The sequence below is a fragment of the Acinonyx jubatus genome, chromosome B1 (genome assembly GCF_027475565.1).
Source record: "Acinonyx jubatus isolate Ajub_Pintada_27869175 chromosome B1, VMU_Ajub_asm_v1.0, whole genome shotgun sequence".
NCBI classification, from domain to species: Eukaryota; Metazoa; Chordata; class Mammalia; order Carnivora; family Felidae; genus Acinonyx; species Acinonyx jubatus.
In genome coordinates, this window is record NC_069382.1 from 134,885,597 (window position 1) to 134,911,562 (window position 25,966).

The 25,966-nt window shown below is 41.2% G+C and overlaps 1 protein-coding gene across 1 annotated transcript in view; it reads left to right on the forward strand.

Moving 5' to 3' along the window:
- Positions 1-25,966, forward strand: part of SCD5 (stearoyl-CoA desaturase 5) — a 153,261-nt gene that overhangs the window by 121,248 nt on the left and 6,047 nt on the right. The gene's annotated exons all lie outside the window — the stretch shown is intronic.

Consider the following 25,966-nt stretch of genomic DNA (forward strand, 5'->3'; position numbering starts at 1 on the left):
TGTCCTCATCTCAAATCATTGCATTTTGTCTTGGGGCTGTGAAAGTTTTGAGGATGAAATAATTTTTCTTTGAATAGTGTTCCCTGCATCCAGCTGTAGTTGCCAGAAGTTAAAATTATGAATCTCTAAGTTCCAAGGAAGATGATCAAATCAGCTAAAGAAGTGTAAACTGTATTTAATTAGATTCCTTTTGTTAAAAGTCAATGGAAGAGGTACAACATCCTTTACTCTTCTTCTTAAACCTTTGGCCTTTCTAAAGCAACTGATTGCTATAGCCAAAGAACCAAATTATACTCTAGGATACAAGACTGAGATGGTCCAGTATTGAAGTTGTAGCATTAACACCAAAATTTCCCTATTTTAGTGGTTAAAAATTTAGGTGAGAGAGAAACCAGTGTGGCATATAATTCAATGACTAATTTTGACTTTTTAAAAATTTCCAGGTCAAAATGTTATTTGTTTGCCTGTGTAAGAGGTACTTTTCCTATGAGAACTTTATGAAAACTTCCTCTCTCTCTCTTTCTCTCTCTCTCTCTCTCTCTCTCTGTGTGTGTGTGTGTGTGTGTGTGTGTGCGCATGCACATAAAAATACATCAACTGTATTGTCATTTTTCTTTCCCCACACTGACCATTCCATTTCTATGTGAAATTCCCCTGGCAAGATGAGGAGACAGTTTCTCAAATGTCTGGAATCTGAATACATCATTGACTAGCATGTTAGACATATTAACTAACAGGTGTCAGTGGATTCTGCAACTGCTGTTTGTAAAGTGTTATCTTAGCTTCATTGTTGATGGCAGCGAAGGTGACTTCATGCATCTTTGATATACTTCCATAGTCAATAATAACTACCATTTACTAACTGCCTATTATGCACTGTCTTTTCACACATTATCTCTGATCCTTTCAATAACTGTATCATGTAGATGATGGTATCTGGATTCTGGACTTGAATTCTAAATATTCTGGCTCCCTGTGGCCTCAATTAACCATGTCAAAAAAGAATAGCAGATGTTTGCACTAATTTATTCTCTCTAGTAAAATATTCGTTGCTACCAAAGCTGCAAAGAAATCTTAGCTAAGTTTTAATGTAAAAATTAAGTAATTATGTAGTAGTTAAGGCAAGATTAAATTTTATGAAAGACATTTTTGTGGAAGTATAAATTCTCAGTAATACTTAGATATCATCAATTCTTGGCTCTCTTTTGAGACCATGTAGAGAATAATCTTTTAATATTTTCTTGGAATAAAAAGTCCTTCAGTCATGTATGTGGTTCCAGCTCCAAGGCTTTATCCAGTAGGGAGAGAACCAATACTCTTATAAGAGGCTTTTATTTAATACTTATTTATTCTCTTAAAAGTTAGATGTATTACCAATGGATTATGCCATCAGAGAAAAAGACCGTTTTTGCCTTTTCATTGTCTCTTTTTTATGAGAAAGGTAAAAAAGTGGAAAAAGATTTTCATAACAGAAAACTTATCTTCTAGTTATTATTTTCTCCAACAATTACCTTATAAAATTTTTCTAACCTCAGAGCTTGGGATCCAAATACCACCTTTAAAAAATAATTAAGACAGAACATAAGAATAAAATTCTCTTTTTAGTACAAAATATCATAAAAGTTAATTGTAGAAAATTTAGAAAATGCAAGTAAGCTTCATAAAGGATAAAATCATTTGTAATCCTTCCACTTAGAAAACATCAGTTAAAATTTTGCTGTATATCCTTCTAAAGTTCTTTTTAATGAACTATGCTCTGCTTTCTTTTTACAAGACTTTATACCCTATATATTATTTCAAGGTAATTAAATAAGAAAAATATATTTAATATTTGCCTTCTTTATTTCACCTCTAGCCTCATGGTTTTCTGTGTGTGTGTCCTAATTTCCATTTGATATCATCTTTCTGTCTGAAGAACTACCTTTAACAGTTCTTGTGGCACAGGTCTATTGGCAATACATTCTCAGCTTTGCTTATCTGAGGTCTTTATTTTATCTTCATTTTTGAAAGATATTTTTACTGGACATAAAATTCTACATTGGCAAGTTTTTTCTTACAGATTTTAAAAGATGTCAATCCCTTGTCTTATGCTTTGCATGGTCTCTGAGAAGTCTGCTGTGATTCTTCTTATTATTCCTCTGCATGTGATGTTTCTTTTTTCTCACTGTCTTCAAGAATTTTTCTTTGTCATTGCTTTTCAGAAATTGACTCTGATGTGTCTAGAGTTTTTTGTTTTTGTTTGTTTATTTTGTGAGGAAGCAGTTATCTTGCTCAAGCTTCTTTGGGCTTCTTGGATCTGTGACTTGTTTTCTTTCATAAATTTTGGAAAATTCTTGGTTGTTAGCTCTCCAGACTATTTTTGGCCTTGTTTTCTCTCTCCTTCCACAGGAACTCTAATGACACCTATGTTATACCATTTGATGTCGTTCCGCAGCTCTTAGAGACACTGTTTTATTTAATTCACTCCTTTTTATCTTATATTTCCATTTGCATAATTTCTATTGACCTATCTCCAAGTTCACTAATTCTTTCCTTAGCTATATCTTGTCTGCCAATGAACCCATCAAAAGAATTCTTTATCTCTGATACTGTTTTTTAAGTATAGCATTTGCACTTCTATATCTTCTATCTCTCTGATGATATCTCCCATCTGTTCATGCATGTTGTCCATTTTTTCACTAGATCTCTTAAATGTGTTAATTATAGTGAAAGTCCCTGATAGTTGCAACAGCTGAATCATCTTTGAGTCTGGTTCTATTAATTGCTTTATCTCTAGACAGTGTTTTTTTTTCCTTGCATTTTTATGTGATTTATAATTTTTAATTATATGCTGGACATGTCTACAAGAATAGAAATACTAAGGTAAATATAATTTATGTTTAAGAATGGCCACACCTAGGGGCACCTGGGTGGCTCAGTCGGTTAAGCGTCTGACTTCAGCTCAGGTCATGATCTCATGGTTCGTGAGTTCAAGCCTCATGTTGGGCTCTGTGCTGACAGCTCAGAGCCTGGAGCCTGCTTCAGATTCTGTGTCTCCCTCTCTCTCTCTCTGCCCCTTCCCCACTCATGCTCTCTCTCTCTCTCAAAAATAAATGAACATTAAAAAAAATTTTTTTTAATGGCCACACCTATTCTTCTTTCAGGCCATTAATATGGGTGAAGGGGATGGGAAAAGGTGGAGGTTGAGTCAATGAGTTAGGAGTTAAGTTAGATTTGGGTTTAGTGTACCAAAGACTTTGGTGGAGAGCTGCTATTATCAAATGCTTAGAGTAGACCCTGGAGTACCAGAGAGTATTTCTAAGTATTAATGCTTTTGCTTTCAACTTTCAGCTGTCCTTGCATACCTGTGCCACAGAGGACATCTCTCTCTGTGGTCTTGCCCTTATCTGAACTAGGGGAGACTTCTATTGCTTGCTTGTCTATGCATGTCTTAATGTAGGGGGTTGGGATTTCTTTGCTGTCTTAGTCCCATATCAGACTTAGGCAAGCTCTGTGCCTGAACCTTGGGGTTAATACTTCTTGAGCATTTTTTCATCTTCCCCAACAATAGGAGATCTCTGCTTTGAAGCAGTGCAAGATCCTGGGCATAAGCCAGGTTTTTGCTTCCACCTCTGCTTCAACAGCAATGACTCTGCCTATGTCTGGGAGTGGGGGGAAGTTTCCTACTCCTCCCTCAAAACAAGCAGGTTTTGTTTCTCTTGTTCTTCCAGAAGTATTGGACTTTTGCCTAGTCTTAGAGGCAAAAGGTTTTCTGCCCTCCCCCAGCAGCTTAAGACTTTGGCTTTGTAAGAGAAGTCTCTGGGGAAGAGGTCAAGGCTTTGTGCTTATCATTTGGTGGCAGCTGGTCACATCCTGCATGTCTATACAGTGGAGAGGAGCTCTCTCCAATCTCCTACTTTGCCTCTGACTTTTTTGTGAACACTTAATGCAGGTCTAGAGAAAAGACCTGGAAGGTGAGTGCAAACTCCCTTGTGTCTGAAGCTCTAAGCTATTCCAAAGTGACAAATTAGCCCACCCTTGGCCTTTAAGGATTTTAGCTAAATTCTTAGCTAATTTCTTCTCATCTATTAATATGGTGGCCCCATCCTTCCTTATGCTCTGCCAAGTGAAGAAGTTCATGGATGGGCTTACCACTCTTTGGAATTCAATTCACTTAGTTGCCTTGTGACCTCAATTCTCTGATGGGCTCTAGAAAAGTTATTATTTTGTATATTGCCCACCTTTTCTTATTGTTCTGATGGAAACAATGTTCTCTTATGACTTTCTACATCCTAAGTGGAAGAAGAACTCTGTGTCCTGTTTTATAGGACCTACAGTTTTTGCCTAATGGAATCCTGTGAAATCTTTCCAGTTTTAGTGCCTACTTAATATTTCATTGTGAAGACAGGTCATTAATTCTGATGAACATTGAAGGATTTTCACCTTTTTTATCATTAAAACAATGGTGAGATGAATAACTTTATACATAAATTTTTTATCATAGCTATGATATTTTCCTTTGGCTAAAATCAGAAGAGCTGAGTCAAATAATATGTAAATTTCTCAGCTTGTGATACTCATAGTCATAATGGATTTGCAGATCTTTGATTATTAGTGAGACTAAATATGTGGTCATGTGTTTTTTGCCATTTGCCTTTTAGAGGGGATATGCAGTTATTTTCCTCACAACTCCAAATCCACTGTTGGTCAAGGACAAAGGTACTATCTTTTCATTTCCTTCCTCCATTTTTGTTGAAGAAGAAAATCTAACAAAGTGAGATGCCAAAGCCCACTTTCCTACCCAGAATCCTTCTGCCCTTCCTGGAACAGTAAGGTAGAACAGCCACAAATGAGTCTGGTGTCTACAAGGCAAATTAACACATGGAACATTTACATATTTCTTGTTCCTACTATCCCTGGTACTCTGAGCTGGGATATATTACTTGATAAGTAATAACAGTCATTTTAGTGCTGTTTTGCTTCATGGAAGACTCTCTTTCTAAAGAATCCGGCAACGACTAAGCTAGAAAGAGAGTAATATAGGAGAAGTTGTTTAAACAAGAGGAATCTGAAGGCACAAATGCATATATTTAAAGTAAGAGGGGCGCCTGGGTGGCGCAGTCGATTAAGCGTCCGACTTCAGCCAGGTCACGATCTCGCGGTCCGTGAGTTCGAGCCCCGCGTCGGGCTCTGGGCTGATGGCTCAGAGCCTGGAGCCTGTTTCCGATTCTGTGTCTCCCTCTCTCTGTGCCCCTCCCCCGTTCATGCTCTGTCTCTCTCTGTCCCAAAAATAAATAAACGTTGAAAAAAAAATTAAAAAAAAAATAAAGTAAGAAATAAATTGTTTACCTGGAAACAAATCCATTACTTACTGTCCAACTTGTAGTTCTTGCCATGAAATGATTTACGAGGTTAACGTCCCTGTGACAGCTATTTTGTGAAAACTTTTAATGAGGCTGAGTCCCTTTTTAAAATTGAAAGAGTATGATTCATACATATTTGTGAAATTCAAGTGCATTTTCTTTGTTACTGATGCAAACTGCTAATGGCAGTATATTATGGGGACCCCTTGTCAGTTGACAGTTGAAGTGAAAATATTGTCTTCAGTAATGAATTTGTTGATAGCTGTTCTATTACCCAAAATGAATATTTAGATTGTTCATGTGCAGGTTGTCATGTCAGAGCTATTAGGGAGATTTTTCTTTGACACAATTTATTCTAATTCCTCACTCTTCATTTCACCATGTTATATCTTATTGAACATGTCAAGGTGTGATTAGGTTGAGAGATAGGTTTTGTTACAGCCACACTTTACACAGGAGCACTGGAGAAATTACACTAAACAACCCTGGTTAGAATTCTCGACCATTTTCTCTATTCCTTGTCGGTACAAAGGATTTCCAGAGACAAGGAAGGGTCCTTAACCAGGAGGCTGCACTGCAAGATGTTTTGTGAATTGCATCAAAAATACATATTGAAAAGTAACCCTTTTGGGGGGTGTCCTGTTTGGCTTCATTATATACTCACTGAAACCACCCTTCAAAGTGCCTCTTAATGCTGCATGCCCCTTCTGGGCCCCTGGAGATATTTGGAAGGTCAAAAGAGAAACACACAACAGTGGGACTTGGTGATATTATATAAAGTAACACTGGTGGCATTATGTATATTGTATGTATTTTTGACATTATATAAAATAATAGATGTGCATTCAAAAATCAAGCCATTTTTTAACTGTGTGACACATAGATAAAATTATAATGTATATTGCATTGGATTATTTATTCATTCATTAATTTGGTTGACACAAAGAGGCAGCTATGTATGGAGAAGTAAAACAGCAACTTGGAATCAAAAGAACCCACGTTTGGAATTCTCCAAGATTTCATTTTCCACAGCCATAAAATGGTGATAGTGGTGATATATATCTTACAGAATGATCGAGTGAATAAATTAGTTAATGTATGTGAAAGTGTCCATCACAGAGGAGACGTGCAATAAATATTTGTGCAGTTAACCACACATAAGGCACTATATGGAAGTTACTCCATTCAAGAAGACCTTAGTTCTAAAACCCTGTTCAGGTGTCCATTTTTTTTCTAAGTTCAAAGTGACCAAGAAACGTTTAAGTTACCAGTTTCCAGATGCATCTCCATAAATAAATACATAAGTGGACCCTTCAAAGCTTTCACCCAGGAGTGCTGTTCTCTTCCATACATTCTATCCAACGTTTCTCCCCAAACGTGGACCTCTTATGGCTGCATCACCCTCCTTTGCCAGCACGAGACTTTGCTGATTTTGATGGGCCCTAAACCCAGCAACTTTGAACCTACAGAGACACCCTTACCTCACAGCAGACTCGTCAACACTTTCCACCAAGCCTAGGATTAAGTTCACTCATAACTCCTGGCCTTCACCAGGACTGACAAAGTTTAGGCCAAAGGATATCGCTCGTTGCTGCTAACATTTAACCACAACCCCCAAAACTTGCCTTTTTCATTCCACCAATACCTGTTCCTTCCTTTTTGATCGGTATTTAGTCCTTGGCCTTTAGGGTTCTTCCAGCTCTGCCAGGAGCACCTGTAGCATTAAGCATTCGCTCGCCACTTTCAGTCCTGAAAAATTATCTCCACTTTTGTTTCCGTCAAAATTGTGTCTCTTTTTTGCAACTTTTGACAAAAGTCACTACTTTTGTGCTTTTCAAACTGATGATGTTATTGATATTCATAAAGTAGCTCAGAACTGAGCGCCAATCCAGCCAGCATCCCCCTGACTAACAGACCATGTGTGGCAGAATGATTGCTTGTGGCTGCTAATACCATCCACTGGTGGTGGGTAGAGTGGATGCACTTTCTTACCCTGCTTTCTCCGTACTGTGAACCTCCTTAAATGGCCAAGTTGTAAGTAGAGGCATTTCTGTACTAAGGGATATGGAAGATATAAAAAGAAGAAAAGGGATAGTCCTTGCTTTTATTAATCATATCATTTAATTGGGAAGAAAAGACACACACTTATAAAATAGCCAGAGGCTTCCAAGTCCGTATATGAAAGTAGCTGAGAGAATTCACAGTAAAGGAGAGAAGGATAGAATGAGGTTCTTGAGGTCTGCATGGTTCATGACCTTCTCCTGACGCTCTCATTCTCCCAGAACACTCTATCCCTTTGTTACCACTTCTTTTACATCTTCCAGTAAATGTTTGTAGTTTTCTAAATATAGATCTTCTACATTTCTTGTTGGGTTTATTCCTACACATTCTGTAATTTTTGTGGTTATTGTTAATAGGAATCGCTGTTTTTATCCCAGTGAGAGGGACAGGGAGTAGATACCCAGACACCTCATCTCCCCTCCCTCAAAATCGCAGTGGACAGCGGAAACTGTCAAGGAGTCCCCGACTTTTTGCAAGCACCACCGGGCACTGCACCTGGAGAGGATGCCATTGAGGTTGTTGCCCAAAGGCGGAGGGCTCCAATGGAGACCCCCATCCTATCAGCTATCTGCTGACTTAATGAACCTTAGAAATTAAAAACCCGCCTTTCTCCCTGCTTGCTTTTTCTTTCTTTTTTTTAAATTCAAATTTTTAAATGTTTATTTTTGAAAGAGAGCGCAGGGGAGGGGCAGAGAGAGAGGGAGATCCAGAATCCAAAACAACTTCCAGGCTCTGAGCTGTCAGCCCAGAGCCTGGTGCAGGGCTTGAACTCACAAACTGCAAGATCATGACCTGAGCCCAAGTCGGATGCTTAACCCACTGGGCCACCCAAGCACCCCCCTCCTTGCTTTTTCTTAAAGAAATGGTTCCACGGATTCAGAAAATGAAAAAATGAATGAATGAGAGCATAGGTGAATCCTCCCTTCCTGAGGAGCATATCTCATTGCTAAGGGTGTTCGAAGAGTCCAATTCTTGAGTCTAAAAAACTGAAAATTATAAAAATTTAAAAGGATGAATTCTTGGTGAAAGAAAAACCAAAGACATTACTGTCAGCCCACTAGCTGAGGAAACGCTTGTCAGAAATCGGCTTTGAACTGTCTCCCTGTCCAAGTCACTTACTTCTCCTCACATTACCTATTTTCATATAAAACAATAACAAATCTGTCACACAGATACAAAGACTCTTAGTGCTGAGATAATGTGATTTGTCAAAACATGCTCATTGACTCAACTGAAGTGTGCTATCTCTTCTGACATTTGGCTCTCTGTTATAAACCTACTCTTATCTTGTCTTTCATTTTAAAACAGAGAAAAACAATTACTCAGAAGTCCTAACTATCAAGAGATTGAGACAAACCCCATATATCTACATATATATATGTTTCAGGATAAATGAACAGGCTTTCAAATTCTGTCCAACTAAGAACCTGGATTTTTAAGATAATGAAAACTTTCATTTATAGTCAGAGAACCAGTATTTGTTTTAATGGATTGAGAAAGCAACACATCATGGGTGACTTAATAACTAACCCTTCAGGGGCGCCTCAGTGGCTCAGTCGGTTAAGCGTCTGACTTCGGCTCAGGTCATGATCTCAGGGTTCATGAGTTCAAGCCCTGCGTCGGGCTCTGTGCTGACAGCTCAGAGCCTGGAGCCTGCTTCAGATTCTGTGTCTCCCTCTCTCTCTGCCCCTCCCCCACTCACACTCTGTCTGTCTCTCTCTCTGTCTCACAAATAAATAAACATTAAAAAAAAAAAAAAACCTAACCCTTCAAGGCACAAATGAGATATGAAGAGTCTCAGAATCCCAGGTGGTGATGAGGGGGTTTCTGGAAAGCCAAGTGCTTCCAGAGAAAAAGAGGAATAGAAATTGGGAAAGCCCTTCTCGTGAGAGTGCCCATGCACAGAGAGATTTTGTAAACTGTGATAGCTCTGTTTAATATGCAGTCATAATTCTTTTTCTCTGTGCTCTCTGTGCCTTTGCTCCTTATTATCGGTACCAAGTACTACCAGGAAAAGAGAAAGAAGAGTGGGAAGATTGCAACATAAGCCATTCAAAGTTTGGATTGAAAATTTGGGTCCAAGTTGTCTTGCCAGAAAGGATGATAACCAGGAGACCAGAGATCTTTCTCTTGTAGCTGTTGGCCTGCATCCTCCATCACTGCAGGTAGCCGTGAGCTGACACTGCCTGGCATGCAGATAGAGAAAACATTTACTTTTAGGTGATTCCTCTCAGGTTCTCAGAATCGTTTTGCTCTTGAAAATACAAAATTCTTTTTTTTTAATGTTTATTTTTGAGAGAGAGAGAGAGACAGAGTCAGAGCATGAGTCGGGGAGGGGCAAAGAGAGAGGGAGGCACAGAATCCGAAGCAGGCTTCAGGCTCCGAGCTGTCAGCACAGAGCCTGATGCGGGGCTCGAACCCACGAACTGAGAGATCATGACCTGAGCCGAAGTCGGACACTTAACCGACTGAGCCACCTAGGTTCCCAGAAAATACAAAATTCTAATAAGCTCAATGATCTTGTTTCAGGCCTACATCTAATTTTAGAATAACAATAATAGCTTCCAGTTGTTATTTTTTATTACTCTCTAACATCCTTTATCATATAGATTTCAGCATAGCAATTACTCACAATGTATCAGACTCTGTTCTCTGCCTATATAACTCGGATCTCTCTTATCCTTACAAATGATGGAATCTGAGCCTCTGAGAAGCTGACTCAGGAATCATTTTGTAAACGGAATTTAAGCAAAGTCTGTCCGAGTCCAAAGCACGTGCTCTTTCTACTAAGCTATGTTGTAATAGTATAGAGAGTATCATCTTTCTTCTTCCTCTGCTTCATCCTATTGCCCGCTTACTTTGCACGTGTGTTTTTTATTTATTGCAGTTCTGAGTTATTGAGAATAAGAAATTACACATACCTGTGAGCCAGAGTTGTCTCCTGCTTAAAACTTTTTCAAGACTTCCCCTTGGGAAAAGTTACAACTGTCTGTTATCTCCCTGGCGTGCTTACGTTAGGTCTTGATACTTCCCGCCTTGTACTTCACTCTGTAACTATGCCAGTCCCCTCACAAGTCAGGCTGTTCTGTGATACTGCCTTTGCTTCTGTTATTTCTCTGGCCTAGATCCTTGCTACTTAACATGTAGTCCTGGGAACAGCACCATCAGTGTCACCTGGGAGCTTGTTAGAAATGCAGGATGCAAGCCCCACCCCAGACCCCAAGTGATTCAGATGCACCATGATTGTTTGAGAAGCACTGATCTAGAATGTTCTTTTTCTCCTAGACAGCCTTTACTCATTCTTCAAAATTCACATCCAGGAAGCTGAGGTCAGCGGTTCAAGGACTCTCAGCAGGGAAGGGGGGGTGCTATCTGGGGGGGAGGGCTCCCCTAAGTCCCTTTTAGGAGGTCTGTGAGGTCCTCCCTTTTCTGACTGCACATCTGTGTGAGGCGGTTTCTCCATAGACTTCTGCCAAAACAAAATATTGCAGCAGAACCACGGCAGAAGCAGGTGGGTCAATCCAGTCGCTTCCATGAAGCCAGATATTAGAGATTTGCCATTATGTACAATAAAGCCATTCTTTACACTAAAACTTTTTTGTGTTTTGGAAAATATAGTTACTTTTCATAAAAATGTCCCTTATGTTAACATGGAGTAGGTTCATTATTATTTTAATGAATCAATCAGTTTTGCATTTATTTTATATTAACAGATACATTTATGTTTTACATATACTATTTGATATTATATAGTGCATGTAATATTATTAACATATATTATTAACATCAAATATTTAACAAATCATAAAACATTTCTCAGCTTTAAGTTCCCATACAGTAAATGTTGGTAGGTATATCCCCCACAAACAAAAGCTCTTTGGAGCTCTCAATAATATTTAAAATATTTTAAAGCGTCCTGAGACCAAAGAGTTTTAGGTCCATTGTCCTAGAATGAGCTAAGGACCCCTTCTCGTCAGGTCTACAGAATCATGGGCCCACCACACCTTTCTGCTTATCATGTTGTATGAAAATGATCCACTTGTATGTCTCTCGCATTGGACCCAAAGCTCTTGAGGATGGTGACTATGTCCTATTCATCTTTCTATTTCATGAGATTACTGAAATACCTAGCACCCCCCAAAATCCTTTCTGGACTGAGGAGTGTGTTTACTATCCAGTTTGTGGAGAGTGCTGGACAGCCCACAGCCGAGAACCAGCATTTGGGGTGATCATTTGTGTATGATGCCGTAACCCTCAGTTGCTGAAGTAAGTGGCACCTGGACTCACCCAGCCAGCCCTCGTGCCTTCCATTCCCTCACAGTATGGCTCCACAGCCGGGGGCGTACCTCCCAGGGTGAGGGTAGGGAAGTTCCATGAGCACACTGCCCATTCGTGCAGTGTCTCATCACACCAACAGTGATCCTATCCAAGACTGGTGCTGCCTCTGACCCTGAAAGAGCACTACAGAAACATAGATGGTGCAACAAGAGACCGACTTGGCCGTGTCTTCTGGGATCTGACCTTGGCCAAATCCAGTGTGAGAGGAGGAGGAAGGAAATGGGTCTTCCCTACAGCAGAATCCTGCCTCAGACCAATTTCTACCACAATTAGCAATTAGGGACAAAGATAGCCATGCATGCATTGGAAGCTCGGTGAAGCCCCACTTGCTGCTCTTTTGGACATGCCAGTAAGCTCTGTGCATGGAAGGTGTGTTGAGGTAGTATCACCTTCTTGTCAGACTCCAGCAAAAGAATTCTGTCAGTGGTTGGGCACAGGATGGAGCAAAGCCTTCAGTGACACCACTCTGAGGAATATAGGCTGTCGAGAGGTAGCAGTATAGTATTTCTACACAACGCATGTATTTCAACCACTATTTTACAAACTCTTTGGAGGTGATTGGAGATAAAAATAGTTGAAGCCTGTAATGGACCTCTGGCTTATGAACTCATTAGAGTTAGTCAAATGCTAACTAAGCATGCCTCAAATGTGGATTCCTGATTAGGTAGGGTACTTCAAATGTTAATGAACTGCCCATAGAGTGATGAATAAAATGCACACACATACACTGAAAACTATAGAAAGTTTATGAAAGAAATTGAAGAAGACACAAAAAAAAAATGGAAAAAAATTCCATGCTCCTGGGTAGAAAGAACAAATGTTGTTAAAATGTTGATACTACCCAAAGGAATCTACATATTCAACACAATCCCTATCAAAATAACACCAGCATTCTTCACAGAGCTAGAACAATCCCGAACCTTGTATGGAACCAGAAAAGACCCCAAATAGCCAAAGCAATCTTGAAAAAGAAAACCAAAGCGGGAGGCATCACAATCCCAGGCTTCAAGCTATACTACAATGCTGTAATCATCAAGACAGTATGGTACTGGCACAAGAACAGACACTCAGATCAATGGAACAGAATAGAGAACCCAGAAATGGACCCACAAATGTGTGGCCAACTAATCATTGACAAAGCAGGAAAGAATATCCAATGGAATAAAGACAGTCTTCTCAGCAAGTGGTGCTGGGAAAACTGGACAGCGACATGCAGAAGAATGAACCTGGGCCACTTTCTTACACCATACACAAAAATAAACTCAAAATGCATGAAAGACCTAAATGTAAGACAGGAAGCCATCAAAATCCTCAAGGAGAAAGCAGGCAAAAACCTCTTTGATCTTGGCCACAGCAACTTCTTACTCAACACATCTCCAGAGGCAAGGGAAACAAAAACAAAAATTAACTACTGGGACCTCAACAAAATAAAAACTTCTGCACAGAGAAGGAAACAATCAGCAAAACTAAAAGGCAACCGACAGAATGGGAGGAGATATTTGCAAATGACATATCAGATAAAGGGTTAGTATCCAAAATCTATAAAGAACTTATCAAACTCAACACCCAAAAAGCAAATAATCCAGTCAAGAAATGGGCCAAAGACATGAATAGACACTTCTCCAAAGAAGACATCCAGATGGCCAACTGACACATGAAAAAATGCTCAACATCACTCATCATCGGGGAAATACAAATCAAAATCACAATGAGATACCACCTTACACCTGTCAGAATGGCTAACATTAACAACTCAGGCAACAACACATGTTGGCAAGAATGTGGAGAGAGAGGATCTCTTTTGCACTGCTGGTGGGAATGCAAACTGGTGCAGCCACTCTGGAAAACAGTATGGAGGTTCCTCAAAAAAATTAAAAATAGAACTGTCCTACGACCCAGCAATTGCACTACTAGGTATTTATCCAAGGGATACAGGTGTGCTGTTTTGAAGGGGCACATGCACTCCAAGGTTTATAGCAGCACTACCAACAATAGCCAAAGTATGGAAAGAGCCCAAATGTCCATCGATGGATGAATGGATAAAGAAGATGTAGTGTGTATACACACACACACACACACACACACACACACACACACACACACACACAATGGAGTATTACTCAGCAATCAAAAAGAATGAAATCTTGCCATTTGCAACTATGGAACTAGAGGGTATTACGCTAAGCAAAATTAGTCAGAGAAAGACAAATATCATATGAGTTCACTCATATGAGGACTTTAAGGCACAGAAAAGATGAACATAAGGGAAGGGAAGCAAAAATAATATAAAAACAGGGAGGGGGACAAAACATAAGAGACTCTTAAATATGGAGAACAAACAGAGGGTTACTGGAGGAGTTGTGGGAGGCGGATGGGCTAAATGGGTAAGAGGCACTAAGGAATCTACTCCTGAAATCATTGTTGCCCTATATGCTAACTAATTTGGATGTAAATTAAAAAAATAAAATTATGAAAGTACACAAAAAAATAAAATTAAAAAAAATTTTTAAAGACCAAAGAAATAAAAACAAAAAATACACACACACACACACACACACACACACACACACACACACCGTGCATCCCTACCTCACACTGTTTATACAGAAGTGTCTTCAAGGAAATCACAGGCAGCATAATGATATCATTAAGTTCAAATGCACAGAGTGCAGTGGAAACTAAATACGCTCGTGTCTCACCAATCAGAAACTAAGCCGTCCAGTACTTGGAATTAATGGGAATAAAACTAAGGACCTATAAATAAACAAAGAGAATCTTCACTGGAGATAGTGCCAGGTTCACATTGTTTCATGGAATTCTCTAAACTCCAAAGTGAATGGTCCACCCTCTACCTCCACAGAAAGAGATCTTTGAAGAAATGTCACATTGCTAATGATTTTGCATTTTGAGTTTCGGTACAGGTGACCCTTTTCAGCTCTCACCCAGAGCCTGTGTGTTCTTCATTTCGCGCAAGTTGAACAAACCCAGCTGTCTGGTTTTCACACCCTTTGCAGATTGAGAGAAACAAATTAGAAGGTGACAGAGAAGCTACTGCAGGAGAGAACACTGACAAACACAAGTGACAGCTTATCGGTGTACCTGAAAATGAGGGAAGGATCAGAAAGATTTAATAACTGAATGTAGAATCCAGCTGTTTTATTTTTAAAAATTTTTTAATGTTTATTTATTTTTGAGAGAGAGAGACACACAGACAGAGCACAAGCAGGGGAGGGGCAGAAAGAGGGAGACACAGAATCTGAACCAGGCTCCAGGCTCCGAGCTGTCAGCACAGAGCCCAATGGCAGGGCTTGAACTCACAAACCATGAGATCATGACCTGAGCTGAAGTCAGTCACTTAACCGACTGAGCCATCCAGGCGCCCCAATGTAGAAACCAGTTCTTATAATGACTCTTCACACTTCAATGGACTCTGCGAACAGAACATAGAGCACACACCTATGTTCCAAAACTCATTGCATCAGACACCTGCAGGTTAGGCACCACTGTCTCAACCCGCTCTGTCCTGGGGCTCTTGCCTACATGTTCTGTACAGCCGTTTATGCACTCCAACTAGCTTTGGGTAGGTTCATCCCTACAGGATGTCACGTTGCACTGTGTGTGCCTCCTGCCTTAAGGCATCCCTGCTGGTGCTAGAGCCCATGACATTCGTGTTAATAATCCTAAAGTTCGTGTGGTGAGGGGCGGAGGTGGGGGGCAATGGGAGCAGCTTGCTGGGAGACACATTCTTCCCGCATCCTGCTCTTAGAGAGAATGTTCTGAGGCTCAGTCATCCATATGGTCTTTTGGAGGATGGTCCCACCAGGCTAAGATATCAAGCAGTGGCTGGCTCAGTCACACACACTCCTATCAGCTCCCCCACGTTCTGTTTTCCTTGGACTGAGCTCCTTTTATAAATTAGTAGCATATAAGCTTTTGTTTTAAGCCCTGCCTTCTAGGGAATCCAGTATAAGACACTCATCACCATCAAGGAAGGTCAAGTTTTGTTCCATAAACTGATTAGGAAGGCAGAAAAATAGATAGTGATTTAAACATACAATTTTTTTTTAAGTTGGTGTAGTTGAACACGTACACCGTCAGCTCGTCAGACAACTCAACTATCTAAAATGATCATCTTCTTGAGTCTTTACAGCACAGTTGTAGTGATGGGATGTTAAATAATGCAGTAACCCTAGTTGAAAGGAAACGTATCAGGGTAGGCTTTCTAGAAGAAATCAATTTGAGCTGAGTTTTGAAGGCCTGGGGAGTTTTGAAATGACGTTGCAACTTGAATTTAGGAAATGTGCTAGAAAGCATGCATTGTGCTCAAGGGTCCTGGCTTTCAAATGTGAAATGAAGAAGCCATGCGTATATCAGTCTAGTCATTCTCAACAAGAAAAACGGTCAGCCCACCTAATCAGTTCAGCAGCAACAGTTGATATTGATGATGAAAGTGGCTGAAATGACTCCACTGGCTCCTTTTCTGCTCAGAGACTGGCTGCCCGTGAATAGCTTATCATTGATGAGAGTTTGGAATTAAACTTGCTCCCTTGGGTGGGGGTGGAAAGTTGAACTCTGTCAGGTCACCACCCTTTCTGCACAAGGTCCACATATGTGGGCTAGAATGATTAGGGAAGTGCACACGGGCACACACACACACACACACACACACACACTTGTATCTAGTGCCACTGTAATCCCTTTTAACATTTTACTGCTAAAAAAGTAGGCAGGGCAATCTCATTTTTAAAAGTACTATTCTTTAAATTCTTTAAATCGACCCTTCCTTGAAGTGAATTAGGTTTTCTTAAGTCCTAAGCCAAATTCTAAAGTAAACAAAGAAAATCAAAGTTCATCAACAACCTCATCAAATGTCTGGGGTCTTGAAAACCGAGTATCCTTCGAGAATTTGCTGAAAGCTGTGGACTTTGAACCCCAGCAAATGGAAATACACAAACACGTTTGCACACAATTTCACAGGCCCCAGATTAAGAAACGTGGTTATGTTTCTTCCTGCAGTGCTCACTTTATCTCAGGCAGCAAGGATGAAAATGGAACGCAGTTTTAAAGGTGAGAGAAAGTGGCAAGGCAGCAACAACTTAGTTTAAAAAATTATTCTGTACACAATTTTAAGTGTTCATTTTAGTCATCCGATTCTACATACCGTCAGGAATTAGTCTGTGTTCCAATGACTTACGGAGAACAATTGAGAACTAATCATGAAGGGAGGGAAGCAGGTGAGTGGGAGGAAGGGCAGAGAAAGACAAAGACAGAGACCAAGAGCCCGGAGAGAGAACAGAACATCAGTCTAATGAACTTAAACTTGTATTGAGACAACTAGAGAAGCTCTAAGTAGCAAACCATTAGGAGGATGGAACTGACGTAATTGCTTTCGCCAAAGACAGATGGATCCTTGGCCTCATTCCTTCTGGCGCAGGTCAACGATTCAGCTGCTTACTGGGCACCTGCTGTGTTAACGAGCATTTTGTGTTCAAGAAACTGAGGGCGATATGACTTGGATCAAGACAATTCCTGCCCACAAAGAACTTGCCATCTACTTACTATGATGGAATCAAAGCTTTGAAAAAGGAAAGAGGCCTTTTAACCCTCCTTACTCAGTCTCGGCAATCAGCATGCCTGGGTCTTTTCTTTAAGCACTTCATTGTTAGTGAGGTACAAATAATGCTCTTTGTGTTGAAATTCTGAAACGATTGTGTTTATCTTTTAAGCTGCTGCTCAGCGAATGGATGCAAACCGTTTGTACAAAGATTAAATTCGAGTGGATGGATGCAACTAACCTCCATATTCAGACCTCAAAAGCAAATAAAGTGGAAGGTCACAGAGAAAATAAAAACACGTCTTTTGCCCACTGCGTCTCAAGTTTCCAACAGAGTCGTTTTCATGGAGTAGTCGTTCCCCATCTCTGCTTCCTTCATGGGGCAGAAGAGGCATCCAGAAGATGACGATTATGCATCTAGATAGTCCAATTAGAAGATTTTTTTCTACGGGAATGCTTTTCATGAAGTAGCACAGGGGAAGTAATGTCAAGACTAATTGAGGGTCAGAGCCACATCTAGACTGATTAAGACTTGCAGAGCACACTTCAAATGCAGTCATCATGAGCTGTCTCACCTAAAGCCACTGCAACACCAGAGAGGTAAAATCAAGAGGTAAAATCACAACAGCGGAGCCCATTTTCAACCTAAACAATTCAAAGAGCCTGGAAGATTTTCTCAAACATTCCAAAGAGCTCCCCCATCAGGGGGCTTCCACCTTTGGGTCTGGTCTGCATCCAAATGAATCACATCTTTCCCCTCCCTGTGGGCCATGCCAGAGGGGGACAAAGCAGGGCGGAGAGAGTGTTCCATCCATTCCATTTACAAACTGCCAGGGCATATTATCTGCCCCCTAAATGAATGCTGAGTAAGCAGCCAGATGATTTTGCCTGGTTCCCTACAAGAGGCAAAAGTTGTAGGGAAAATGAATTTCTGGCTAGGCTTTAAGTGAAATCACAAAACCAAACAAGTTTAATCAGGATGCCAGTGACAGCTCATTGCTCATCATTAGGATATGTTTGTGGGGCTGTAATTCCTCCCCCACCCGTGGTGATATTTGCTTCTTTTCACGTTTCCTCAGGCCAGCCCCCCTCAGAAGTCAGCAGTCGACAGATATTTCCCCTTCCTTCGTGCTCTCATTATTTTCCCTCTGGAGATCTCACACGCCACTGGCTCTGGACCGCTGTGCTTAGGTTAGTCAAGCAATAGGAAATGCTTGCAGGCAGAGAACAGCAATTTCTTTTTCATCTAAAGAAAAAAGGGTTTTAGGATGCTTAGCACACCCAGATTTGGGAACCGTGAGAGAGAAAAAAAGAAAGAAATCCCAAATCCTTTCTTCTCCACAGAATAAGTTTTTTGTCTGAAGTCTATTTTTAGTTTCGTTTGTTTTAATTTTAGTTTTAGTTTTAGTTTTTTTAGAGAATGAGAGAGAGAGAACACAAGCAGTGGAAAGGGGCAGAGAGAGAGAGAGAATCTTAAGCAGGCTCCACGCCTGAGATGGGGCTCAATCCCAGACCTGAGCCAAAATCAAGAGTTGGACGCTCAAACAACTGAGCTACCCAAGCACCCCAAGTCTATTTTTAATGTTTCGGTTCTCTTTATTGTGATCCAGTTTATTGAAATAAGGATTTTCAAAGCATTGATAAAGTTGCAAGATGAGGGCCCATATCTTCATTTGTGTCCTACCTCTGAAACTTACTTGGACTGGAGCGTCATGGTGTGTGATGGTGTTTGATTGTGTGTGTGAATGGACTTCTTATCTTGAGCTAAATGCAGAAAACCATCTTCCCGCTGTGGAATTCGTGTGATGAAGAATTGTGAGATGGTGGGAATGGGACGGGTTCCAACATCTGGTGTAGGTCTGTTCTGATAAGCCGTCGCTTAAAAAAATTTTTTTTAAGCTTATTTATTTACTTTAAGAGACAGACAGAGAGTGATCAGGGGAGGGACAGAGAGAGAGGGAGAGAGAGAATCCCAAGCAGACTCTACACTGCCAGTGCAGAGCCTGACTCAGGGCTTGAACTCACAAACCGCGAGATCATGACCTGAGCTGAAACCAAGAGTCAGACACTTAACCCACTGAACCACCCAGGCACCCCTAAGCTGTCACTTTAAAGTGATAGAAAGGTGCTCCAGGGCTGTGTGTAGAGTGAGCTTGAGTACTTTGGCTTTTGTGTTTTGTACTCAAACCCACGGTCCTCTGGTTTCAAATCTGTGGTAGAGAACTACTCTTCCTTAGGTCGTTCTTGGATTCACACCAACCCTTCTCTCTAGTCCTTACCCATTATCTTGTTCTCCCTTGATGATATTAGGAATCTTCTCCTATCTCAGGGTCTGAGTGTTCACAGGAAGGCAGGAAATTACCCACCTTCTAAACCAAGGCCAAACCTGTTAGATTGGCTGTTGTCTAAAATATTGCCAGTGTTTTGCCATATTTGGCAGCTCAGAGCATGACTTAGAAGCTCATGCTCAGAAATCATTCTGTTAAACTGGAGCCACGACACCTCACAGTGGAAATTTGTTGGAAGCTGGGGTTTGGGGTACAGATAAGCACAGATGTCTCTAATCAAGTTGTTGGCTTCATAGTCACAATCCTGTGTTGCACCAATCCAAGAGATAAGTATCTCATGAAGGACCCCAAAGCAGGCTACACATTTACTGTGTGGTTTGTGTTGTTTTTTGGAAAACTGGGCATTTTATCTCTCTTGCTTTGTGCCCTACTGAGTCTCCGTAGTGTTTTTATGTTCTTGAGAAGCTGAGAATCATTTACTTAGTTGTCCCACAAATACATAGGAGTGCCTGCTTCTGTGCAAGCCCCTGTGCTAGGCTCTGGAGCGTGCCTTTTTGCTGGACTCTGCTGGCCCAGCAGTGTATCCATGTCGTAGGGCAGGTTACCTCAGAAGCTGGCTCTGAGGTGGATATTACATCACAAGAAGTGTAATGGAGAGAGTCTTTGGGGTCAACACCTGTGGAAGAAGTGATGGATACGGGATTGGGCAAAGGAAGAATCTGGGCCCTGATTGGTCCCAACAAAGGCCTCGGCCTACCTTACCATGGGCTCTGAAGTTGGGGTGACATTTAGAGTCATTGAGAGGTGAAGCAGTGGGATCAGGCCTGGGCAATGGACTACTCCCCTTATGTAAGGTTAGTCACTGGATAGGGTTGTTAGGAGAGGGCGTGACCTAGGGCAGGACGGCTCTTTCTAGCAGAGGCAGCACGGCCAGCGACTCTCAACTGAAAGGAGATCCAGATGGCATGAGTGTCCACTACAGATACTAGAATGCGTTCAGCTACCCCACAGAAGGTCCCGACTCAGCTGGCTCGTTCCAGAATAAGACATCGGGGATAAAACCACTCTGGGGTTCGTTGGTTCCGTGGCTCATTCAAGGAACCTTTCCATCTTTCTGCTCTGTCAGCCTAAGGGGTTTGCTTTGTTTTTCAGTCTTCTTCCTGGTCTTTGTTCACGGTCACAGATGGCTGTAGTAGGTCCTGGTGTCACTGTGAAAAAAGAGAGTCCATCTCTGCCCATGTGTTCTTTCTGTGGTTAAGAAAACACTCTCTCATCTCGCTCTTTTTTATTGTGGTGAAATATACACAACATAGTATTTATTGTTTTAACCATAAGTGTACAATTCTGTGGCATTAAGTACATTCACAATGTTGTATAACCATCAGTGATATCTATACCCCAAATTTTTTCATCATTCCCTACAAAAACTCCATACCCATGAAACAGGGACTTCCCTTTCTCCATCCCCTTCCTTCCAGCTCCTAGGAACATCTACTCTATTTTCTGTCTTCATGAATTTGCCTATTCTAGGTACCTCATATAAGTGGAATTATAACAATATCTGTCCTCTGTGTCTAGTTTATTTCCCCAAACATGTTTCCAAGGTCCATCCATCCATGCATGTTATAGCATATATGAAAACTTTGTTCCTTTTTATGGTGGAATAATATTCCATTGTGTATACATATATATAACATTTTGTTTATCTACTAATCTATTAATGGAAACTTGGCCTGTTTCCACCTTTTGGCTACTCTGGATAACGCTTCTATGAACATTAGTGTACAGATATATGTTGAAATCCCTGCCTCGCATTCTTCTGAACATATACCTAGGAGTTGAATCACTGGGTCATATGATAATTCGATGTTTAACCTTTTGAGAAACTGTTTTCTATAGCAGCTGCGTTATTTGGCATTCCTACCAGCAATGCATAAAGGTTCCAATTTCTCTACATCTTTACCAACATTTGTTATTTCCCTTTAAAAAAATTATACCCATTTCCCCTCATATCTTATTGACCGCTATTGGCTAATTCCCAAATTAATTATTGGGAAAGTGAATGAGATCACCACTGATTGCTCCAAGCCAATCAGGACTCGCGTCCTGGGTAGAGTCCACATTCCCTGAAAGACATGGCTGCAGGGAGAACAGCTCAATATCTGAACAAAATCAGGATATTCCAACAAGAAAGAAAGGATGGGGGTGGATTATAGGGAGGCTACCATCAATGTCTGTCTGCAATGGAGAGACTTTAAAAATATCAATGTCCAGAACAGAAATTCTGATTCGATTGAGCTGGTCTGCCGTGGGTTCCCACATCAGTCATTTTTAAATGTTCACCCGGTTGATTCAAATGTGCATTCATGGCTGAGGCCTCACCTCAAACCACTTACTACACAGGAACACTGCCTGTGTACAGGGGCAGTACACAGGGGCACCCTGCCTGCTCTGGTGGACGGAGGAAATTCCCCCCAGAGGAAGTGATGTTTAGACTGATATTTGGAAACATTAAGTAAGCCAGGCCAAGAGTGTCATAGACACAGGGGACATAGAAAAGGTGGTGCCTGAGGAATGGGAAGAAGTTCAGTCCAGCTGGAATGTAGTATCTTTACTCAAATATGTGTAACTCTTAGGACAATGGCCAGATTCCACACTCTGGCCTGGTTTACTTCTGGGTAAGTTTACCCATCCCCTCTGTCCTGTTCTTGGTAAGCCAAGTAAGTAGCAAGATGCCTATGCTTTGTACAACCAGTATGACCTTGAGGAAGTCCCATGACCTCTCTAGAGCTCCAGAAATGTCCTACAAATAAATAAGTTCCTTACAGGGATGGAGGAACTTCCACCTTGGGTGGTGAGATGGGCTAAATGGGTGATGGGCATTAAGGAGGGCACTTGTTGGGATGAGCACTGGGTGTTATAGGTAAGTGATAAATCACTGGGTTCTACTCCTGAAACCAGTACTATACTGTATGTTAACTAATTTGGATTTAAATAAAATTTAAAAGTAAATAAATAATAGATAGATAGATATCTCACAAGGCTATTGTGGAACTCAGATGAAAAAAATGTTTGTATGTGAGTGTCATACATTAATATGCTAATGAATTCCAAATTTCTGTTCCTGTCATACCTCTCTCTAGAGCACCCTCTGATCTCCAGACCTGAATATCAAGCTGTCTACTTGACCTCGCCCCTTGAATGTGTAGTGGGCATTTCCCACCTGACATGTGTAAGATCTAGCTTCTCATATGCTGCTCGAAACCAGCACCCCCTCCATGCTTCCTCCTATTGGCTAATGACATCTCCATCCTTAATATCATCCTTGACTCCTTTCTCTCCAACATTCAGTCTGGTAACAAGTCCTGTCACTCTATTTTCAAAATATATCCAGAATTTGACTATTTTTCACACCCACCACCCCTTTTCTGGTCCAAGCCAACATCTTCTCCTGCCCGGATTTTGTGGCAGCCTCCTAATTACTCTCCCTGCTTCTGCCCCTCCTCCCACAGTCCATTCTCAACACAACATTCGGGGTGACCCTGCTAACCTATAAGTCAGGTCACCCTGCTCCTTCCGTCCAAACCTGCCCAAGGCTCCATCTCACTCAGAGTAAAGGTTGAAACCCTTTTGATGACCTCTCACACCTTCTGTGACTCAACCCACCATTTTTCTCTTATTTTCTACATTCTCCCCTTCGTTCACCTGCTTCAGCCCCAACTCTCTTGCTTGTCCCTGAATGTGCCAGGAACACCCTGCTGCAGGGCCTTTGTACTTGTGGTTTCCTCTGCCTGGAAATTTCTGCCCCATTTAGCCACATGGTTAACTTCTCACTTCTTTCATATCTTTACTCAAAAGCCATAATGTCACTAAGTCCTTCCCTCAACACCCTATTTTAAATTTCAGCACTTGCCCTTGGCTTCATATTCTCCTTCTCTGCTTTATTTTTATCTTAGTATTTACACTAACATGTTTTATATATTATTTATTTATATTGTTTATTAGCTCTCTCCCCTGCCAGAATATGTACAAATTTTTATATGGTATATACATAATACATGTATTTATCAAATATTCCTACCAGAATACCCCTGCTCACCAAGGGCAGGGATTTTGTCTGATTTGTTCACTTTATATCTCTAGTACCAGGACAGAACCTGGTACATAGTGGGAACTCAGTAAATTTGTTAATACCACGTTTTACAGAAGAGAAACCTGGGGCTCGGTGCAATTAAATAATTTACTCAAGATACCACAGTAGGAAATGGCAAAGTTGGGGAGTTTACCATTCTACAATGCTTTACAACATAAAAACACCTCCTCCCGTCCCTCCACATGCTGACCACCAGTTCCCCAGGGCCTTGCCCAGTATCTGCGTGCTTTACCCAGATCCCCTCTTCAGCTGATGCTCCCACCTCACAGCTACTGTCCTCTCTGGGAATTGCCCTTGCCCACATGGAACTGCCCTACACCCTGCACCCTGAGGCCAAAGGCTGGATGATGCAGGTATACCTTTCAATTTGGGACAACTCTAAAGGGTCATCCTTTAGAGCTCCCTGTTGGATCTGCTGAAACTCATTGTGGATGAGCTGCCTCAGTCCAACCTGCCTTCCTCCCTTCCTTACAAGTATCTCTCAAGACCAGTCTCCAAAATCCTTCTGCATGTGACTCTAGGGAGCCTAATCTAAGACCACCAATCCCTTCATTGCCTGTTGCCATAGCCCACTCATCTGACCTCCTAAGTACCCTCTTTCCACTAAAATTCAGCCATCTTGTATCCCAGTGACTTGAAAATGGGTGCTGATGGGTTAACATGTTGCCCAAGAGAAGCAAATTTTATGGGAACTGACACATGCAGCTAGCAATCTGCAAAACACACTTACACACATGATTTCATTTGCAAAAGCATAATAGCATGATAGTCTCTGAAGTGTTTCTGCCTGGATCTGAATCTTGGTCCTACCACTTCTTAGTCTTGTGACCTTGCCCAGCTACATAATCTTTGCATTGCTATGTAGAATGGTGATAATAATGGTCGCTTCCTCCTAGAGTTTTTATTAGAATTAAATGAGTCAGTACATGGAAAGGTCTCAGAATAGCTGTGACACATAATATGCACATAGTATACTTTAGTTATTAGATCCTCACAAGACCCCTAGAGGTATTATAATTACTACCTGTGTTGGACACCTCTTGTGCCCCACCTCCTACTCTCTGCCCATCTTTTCATTCCAGCTGTTGCTGCAGCCACTTGCTGGCTCAGGTGTAACCAACAGCACCTTGCTCAGCTGGACTGCTTATTGCTTATTTCCTGTCTGGTTGCTTTGCCACTTCCACCTGAGATGCTTCCAGAAATGCACTCAGCCATTCTGACCTGAGCAAACGTGGAAAGGTGAGGGAGCTAATATCCCATGTGACATCCCTTGACCAGGAGGGAGTTGGAACCAATGGGAAAATATCCCTTCTTTCTTTCCTTGAGAGAATAACTCTGAGGTATAATCTGTCCCATCATGGTCCAAGTTCAGGTGTCCAAAGGATGGGCACCCCTGGCTTGGCATTCCTTCCTTCCCTGTCTCACTCTTCCCAAAATAGACTATCCACATACAAGCCTTCATGCTGTGCTCTTTGTGGAATCATCTAACTGTGCATAAGAGGAGAGTGAAAGGGAAAAAAAAGACTTGTACAACATCCAGAATCAGATCTAGACTCAAGTTCAAGTCTTCTACCTCCTGAATGACATTCCCTCACACTGCCACCTCCCATTTCATACATATGCACCTTAACATTGGCCTTCTGGAAGCTCGATTAGCCAGTGTGAGGCCAGGGAGGAAAGAGCTATGAACTCATATCACAGTCCCTTTCCTGTGCCTGCATAGAGCTGGTTCCACATGGCTAGAGGGTGGGGAACAGTGGTTCCACCTGACTGAAACCTGGGATAGGGACTGTGTCGAATTTGTCTTTGTATCATCAGTATTCATGGTGTGGCAAATAGTAAGTGCTCAGTAAATGTTTCCTGTATACATAGGTCTGGAAATCAAACTATTGATGGTTTCTTCTTAAAGATTACTTTTTATGTGGTCATGCTTGTTCTTATACTATTGTTTATTTTTTATGCTGACCTGGAATGTAATCACCAGTGAACAGAGAACATTTTTGAGAGAGGATTGGATTGTTTACCTTTTTACCAGGCTGCATTCGTACAAAATAATGTGCCTGGAAATTATTCAAGAAATACATATTCCTTGAAATCATTTAGGAAAGAAAACCTGAGTACCAAGTTGATTGACTGGTCAAAGAAGTAGCTAGGAGTTGTCGAACTGGTGACCTATAGGAGAAATGTAGCTCTGAGATACCCGGATTTCACCAGCACAGCATGGATTGTT